Below are 7,007 nucleotides of genomic sequence, written 5' to 3'. Positions count from 1 at the left end.
CACGGCCGCCAGGCAGAGGAGCAGGCGGCAACGCAGCCCCGCCATGGCCGACGCGTGCACGGGGAGGGCACAAGATGGCGGCGCCCGCGCTGTACGGGGAGGGCACAAGATGGCGGCGCCCAGCGGCACAGGAGACGCGCGATGGCGGCGCCCGGCAGCGCGTGAGGCCCCCGGCGGGGGAGGTAGCCTCGCGAGTGCCTGAATAGAAAGGCGGGGCTGCGGGCGCGGTGCTTTGTGCTGTCCGCGTTGCAGAGAAAAGCGGGGAGCGATGCTGTCTGCCGTGACTGCTGTGGGTGTGGGCCCCGCGGGACAACGGGCCGTGCGTGTTTTCATAACGTGCTTCAGACCCTGACCTTGGTTTATTGTATCGTGAGCTGCAGAGACAATGCTCTGAATTGGGCTGAGGTTGCCAAGGGTCGGATCAGAAGTGGATTTCCTACATGAGTTTGGAGCTGGAGTCACAGAGCCCCTTGGCAATGGTGAAACAAAGAGGGACGTATCCTGGTGTGTTACGTTCCGAACAGCATCACCTCTGAAGCACACTGCTGGCTCTGCTCCAAGCTTTGCACAGCACTGCTGCATTTTAGGGCTCCTTCTGGGTGTCCATGTGAGTTTTGTGTGGAAGTGTCCTCTCCAGGAGCAGCTGTCCCTGCCCTTCCTCCAACCCCAGCCTCTGTGTCACAGGGAGTAAATGAACTCCAGACTGCTTTTATTTCCCCTCCCTCCCTCAGGGAGATTTCTCCTGGCAAATGGAGGGAAAGAAATAATACACATTCCATTGTGTCTGAAGATAATTGGGTTTCAGTTGTTATATCCAGGGCCAAAAGTTGGATTCAGCCCAGATCCTGGCTCTGAGCTAGCTGGCAAACACGGCATTTCAAAACCTGACCCATCCCAGACCCTAGAGAGCTCTGAGTCAGGCTGTGATACGCTCACCCCGTGCTCAGATCCATTCCGAACTGTGATAATTGAGTCATACTGAGTGTGTAGCATCTGCTCCCAGCTCTACACATCGTCTAAATTTATCCTTAGGCTCAAAAGCCACTGCTTTTAGGATTCTTGCTTGCAGGACAGATTTTGCTTGCAGGCCCATCTCACTGTCCTGCACCCAGTGTGGATGTGGTATAACATGGTGCCAGGCTACAGCTACTTGTGCTGAGTTAATGCTCTCAGAAGGCACCAGAGAAACGCTGGCCAGGTTTGCTGGTTACATCTGCTCAAGCAGGAAGGGAGAGGCTGGGTTTAAACATGAGAAGCTGCGGGGCCCTGGCCAGATGCTGCACACTAATTGTTCCAGGCTGCAGGGCCAGCATCCCTTGTACGTAGCCAGTCTCCATGCCCCAGCTGGGTAGCTCAGCTCCTCTGCCATCTGCAAAGGATGTGGTGCAGGGAAAGTGTGTCACCCTCAGGGACATTGAGCACTGGGAGGGGATGGACCTGAGTGGCAAGAGCAGTCTGCCAGGGAGATGCAGAGAGCATTCCTCTCTCTCCATCGGCCCTAGACCACTGAGGTTTTGCAGTCCCAGCCCTGAGGCTGTAGGTAGGATCTGGCTGACTGACAGCTGAGTTTACTTAGCCTTGCTAAGGCCCTTAAAAAACTGCTGGAAGAAAAAGAAAAAAAAAGTAAAATTCCAATTTTGTTATTTTTACAACCTCATTTTTCAGCTAGTCAGCACAACTCATGCACAGCTTTTGCCAAGGAAAACATGCTGCGATTCCTGGTTCGGGCTCATGAGCGGTGGGTCTGGAGGGGGCTGTCGAGGGCTCAGCTGCTGCCCTGTGTTCATAAGCCCTGAAAATGTGTCCTGCTTTCACAGAGATGATGCTAAAGGGTGCTTTATCTGTACAAAAAGTAGGAATTTTAACGCTTACTAGAAATGTAACTGAAATGGCTACAGATGAGTACTGGCGGTCTGCTTGTAGAAGAAATCTACTATACAAGCAGTTGAAATGCTTGAGCAGAGAAGGGGATGTTGCCCACTTGAAGAGATGGCTTCAGTTTAGCTGGGTCTGGGTCTTGTTGCAGGGTCAGTCCATGCTTTGGAGAGAGGAACTGAGCAAATTTGATTATACGGGAAAATCAGAGTGTGATCACAGCTGCCACTAACATACCACCAAGTGCTAGCAGGGCCCAATAACACACAACATTCAAACCACTCTTAACATGTAATTCAGCCCTTTGCATCACACCCCTGCTTGAAAATGCCTTTGGCAGATTGGATCCTGCAAAGCCAGAGACGGCATGAGGAGCACAGAGTGCAAATCTTGGCTTGAAATGTTAAATTCTGCCTTTCCGCAGAGCCAGCAGTGGAGGGAGGCTGCTATCCTGCCAAGCTCTATGGCTAACGTCCCTCAGCCTTTCCTGCCCTGCTCCGTGGCCGTGCCCCTCACTCTGCCCAGCTCTGCAGCGCTCGCCCCCCGCCAGCTCTTTGTGTCCGCATCCCGCCGTCAGGGGGCGCCCAAGCGTCCCTCAAGCCGAGGAGAGCGGCGGGGGCGGTGCGGTAGCGTAGCACCGCCCCTTGGCGAATAGCGTGCGCTACGCCGCTGGTGCACGGAGCTGCGTGCATCAGCCCAGCTGTGTGGTTCGGTGTGACCCCTCTGATCAGTGGCACCGCGTTTTTCTTTCTGATCCTTTAAGGCCCTGCAAACGTGGGTGCTAGGAGCCACCTCATATCTAGTGCAGTCCCAGGGCCGTGATCCTATGTTTGGTGTCAGCAGGGCATGCTGAGGCACTGTCCCAGGCTGCTCGCTCTAGTTCTTTGTGCAATAACTGAGCTCCCATCTTTGCATAGAACTTCTCAGCTTTTCTCAAGAAAGGAAAGCACTTGATGTGTCTTTATCTTGGAAGCCCTTTTTTTTTTTTTTTTTTGTGGAGTGTGTTTTCTGTTTGCCAGAAATTTAAGCAGGGATGTGGAACCAGTTCTGAGCACTAGAATAATTATTGAAGCTTTAACATCAATCCATAACCACTTCAGTTTTAGGTGATAGTATTTTGCTGGACATACCTTCAATTGGTGGCTCAAGGATTTGCAAACAATGAGTCATAACTCCCTGGGATCAAAATTGCAGCTGCTGGGGCACGAAGCATTGAAAAGTGTTGTCCAAGATAAAGCAAAGTAAACCTCACTGCCCACACACCCTTATCCTTCAAGGCTGAGTATCTTTGCAATACTCTTTAAAAACATGCACACAAAATTATACGGTTGCTATTGATACAGAACTTACTTCTCCTTTTAGAGTAGATAAGAGGGGATTGCGAAAATCTGTGATTTGAAAGAACTGAAGCAGATGGACCTGAAGCCAATATGCAGCACCCTGTGCTTGCAGGGAGGTGGCTGGATTGTGAGAAAGGCGTTGTGCTACGCTATGTGGCCATGTCCTTCTGAGTCAGGGGCCCAGAAGAGACCCAGGGCCTCTGCAGACCACGTCTGGCCCTTCACATCCAGGATGGACCTGCAGAAAGCACATGGAGATGGTTTGGTTCCGACTCAAGGAGAGCTTCCCCTCTTCAAAATGCCTTCGGGACACTTTTTTGGCACTGACTGACTGCTAAGGAAGAAGCTCCTGCAAGTCACCTGTACCGTAAAATATCCCACTTGCAGTGCTCACATGGCATCAGGCTGCTTCATATGACACATTCTGGGTACAACAACAGCATGACACAGCCACCCTTGCCACAGAACCGCCTGGCTGCAGGGCTCATGCAGCTGGTGTGTGCAGGGAAGAGTGGCAGGATACAACCTATTGGTCCTTCAGGCTGTTACAGGCCTGTCTGGCCTGGCCCTGTGGCTGCAAATCCACTTATGTCATGAGCTAGGAGGTCTCAGGCACACCAAACCTTCACTCTCGTGGCTTCAGAACCTGGTAAGTCACAGCTTGCGGAACAAGCTGCTGTAACAAAAGCTTGGTTCCTGAAGAGAGGTCAGTTCTGCAAAGGCCTGTGCCATTCTGTGCTGGCCGTGTGCATTGCTCTCTATTTTTATAGAATTCCTAGGGTTTAAAACAGTATTTACAAATGTCCCTGCTTAGAAGGACTTAGATCTGACAAGGTTACTGACTCACTTTGGCCTCAGGGAAGTTACTTCACCCCTGGATCATCTTTTCCACTTGAGTACTGAGACCAATCATGTAAAATTACCCGGCAGACTGCCAATGCAGCTGTAAAAATTAATTACCCAGTATTTAGCACCGGGTAAGAAGTGGGTAGCTGCTGCTGTTGTTGGAGAACCTCTGTACCAGGGAGGCCAGCTCAGAGACCCATTGGGTCTCAAGTGACCGTCACTATTTGTGGGACAGCTTCTTGACATGAATAGAATGTAGGCATCTTTCTGCTCTCTAGCCTGAAGTCTGAACTACAAAAACATGCTTTTGTCCTGTGACACTTGAATTTTCTGTGGGTTTTGGCTCCCACCAGTCCAGGCTCCAGGTCGCTGTGGTGGTGACAAAGCTGTGTGGTGACTGTTTTACTTTGGCCACTTTACATTTTACAGAAGCAGACAATTGCTTCTCCCCTCTTGCCATGCCACAGCCAGCATAGGCACTTCGACCTAAGAGGATGTCCCTGTGTGTCTCAGGCTTCAACAGATGCATTTAGACCCTTTATCAGTGCTTTGTTTTTATGATGTTCAGCCTCCAGCAGCTGCATTTCATCAGTGAGCAGGGATGCTAGTAATCCCTTGTGCTGTATCTAGCATTCTCTGCACCTCAAGAGAAGCATGGATTAGAGAGATCTGGCATAAGATAACATGATTGCAGTTGCTTCCTGTGGTTGGTATCTGGTGATCTAGTCTTGTCAAGAGCTAGAATTTTACTTTCATGTGTTGCTGCTGTAAGATTTAGAAATCAACTAAGGACTGCAAAGGAGAAAGAATCAGTAGATTACCAGAGCAGTATGTGTACTGTAGGCAGGGATTAGAGAAGAGGGCAGGCGAAAGACTACAGCTGTGCTTTTGCCAGTGGAAATGCTTATGTGGTCATGTAAGAGCAGATTTCTAGTGAACAAAATGCCAGAAGAAGCAGGGTGAATCTGGTTTAGCTTGGAGTACAAAAACAAGATATTGTGTGTTTGCTGCAGCTTACTTCCTTTTTAAAATTTTATTTTAGCAAGTCCTAGCATTATGATGATAATTTGAGGAAGCTGGCCTGGAAAGCAAAAGATGGCAAGAGAAAAACACTGCAAAGCTCCTGAGAGGAAGCTTCACACATGGATGACAGGACGGTCAGCTGGAGCTTTACCTTTCCAGACCCAAGAGGTAACAAAGGGTTCCAGGGCTGTGACCAGCAATGACGAGGAGGGACTGCAGGACTCTGGTGAGCGAAAATATGCTGGGTAAATACTAGAAGAATGAGCAGGCTTCCCCCAAGCTTTTAACATCACAGATAGGCCAAGGTGGGGTGGCTGTATGTCCATTGGAAGTGTGTGAGTGCATTAGAAACTATGAGAAACATCAGCTTAGGCAACGTGCAGGTTAGCTCCCTGGACTTCTCTGCAGGTACCTCTGAAATCAGCAGATAGTGATTGTTTTTGAGTTCATGCTATTTCTCTCACTGTGCCTTTTCATGGACTGGCAAGAGGAAGGGAGGATCCCTTTCAGTCCAAGGACATGCAAAGAGATGGTGTTTTATTATCCCTAATTGGATGGGACAGAGATTAGATGTTACAAAGGGAACAAATCAAAGCTGGAGACATTCTTACTTCCTGGTTCAGTGGGATGAGTACCTGAAAAATGTTGAGGTTTCTGCAGCAGTAAATGTTTCTTTGCTATAATATGATGCATCTGCTATCTCTGTGAAGGTTCCTCAAAGGCAGCAAACTTCTTTCTTCTAAGCAATGTTAGTGATTGGGAACAACTGGCTTTGTGCTTTAAATCGATCAATTTTTATAAGGTTTCATTGAGTTTTTATATTATCAATCGAGTGGTCAGATGTGAAACACCATTTTCTTCACAGGCTACAGCATTTAGCTGTGCTGGGCTGTTAATTGCATAATGCTCTGGTGTCTCCCAAGCCTCGCGTTTATTCTGGTGGGGAAGTGTGTGTGCTGTCTGTACAGCCAGGTAAACGCAGAAGCCACCACTCAGCACTTCCATTTACCACTTTCTTACTACTGTCTCTTTACTTTCAACCACAGCCAACCTAACTATCATCTCTGCCAAATGACAAGCACCCGGGCTACATCACAAGGTCCTCTCTGCAGACATTCATTCTCCTGAGTGCCAGCATTCACGTGTTCTTCAAGGCAGCAGGACTTTGCCTCGTCAGTCTGAGCAAATGCAGCATTCCCACAGTGGACCAGAAACTCATCACAAATGGCTATTGCATGACACAGCTGTTGATCGTGCCAAGAAAGCCAGTAACACAGGAACTCAGTGCGAGGTTATCCTCTGTGTAACAAAAGCACATAATAGATGGTGCCAGGATCGCTCTGCAATAGAGGGAAGGAGGAAATCTCACCCACGGACCTTGATTGCTTTTTGTAGTGCATAAAAAGAAAGAAAAATGAAAGTTTTAGGTATGAGAGCAGGGGAATGCTCTGTAGCACAGCTCTCATGTCTGCTGCTAACAGCCCAGCATGTGTCTTCAGTTCAAGGAAACTGGCAGAGCCAAGAGTGCTGTGCCCCACCAGCTGCTGCTGTGCCCAGAGCTGCGGCTCAGCTGCAAACCACAGACCTGCACAATCATCAGATCATCTCAACTGAAACAGATATTCCAGATTATCACGTCCAACCATCACGCTGCCCTACCACATCCCATCACTAAGCAATGTCCTCGGTGCCACGTCCGCATACCTTTTAAATACCTGCGCCGCCTCCCCAGGCAGCCCGTTCCAACGTTTAACACTGCTAATGAATAAATTCGAGTCGCCTTACTGCAGCGCGGGGACTCCTGTCACACGCCCGGCCTCGCCCCCTCCCCACTAACATAAGATGGCGGCGGACGGCCCGCGATCACGTGACGTGCGCACGCCGCTTCCCTTCCCTCCCCCTCCCGCCGGCTCCCGGCGCCGT

The sequence above is a fragment of the Meleagris gallopavo genome, chromosome 14 (assembly GCF_000146605.3).
Source record: "Meleagris gallopavo isolate NT-WF06-2002-E0010 breed Aviagen turkey brand Nicholas breeding stock chromosome 14, Turkey_5.1, whole genome shotgun sequence".
Classification (NCBI taxonomy): domain Eukaryota; kingdom Metazoa; phylum Chordata; class Aves; order Galliformes; family Phasianidae; genus Meleagris; species Meleagris gallopavo.
The sequence above is the reverse complement of the archived record's forward strand: the minus strand, read 5'-3'. Positions refer to the sequence as shown.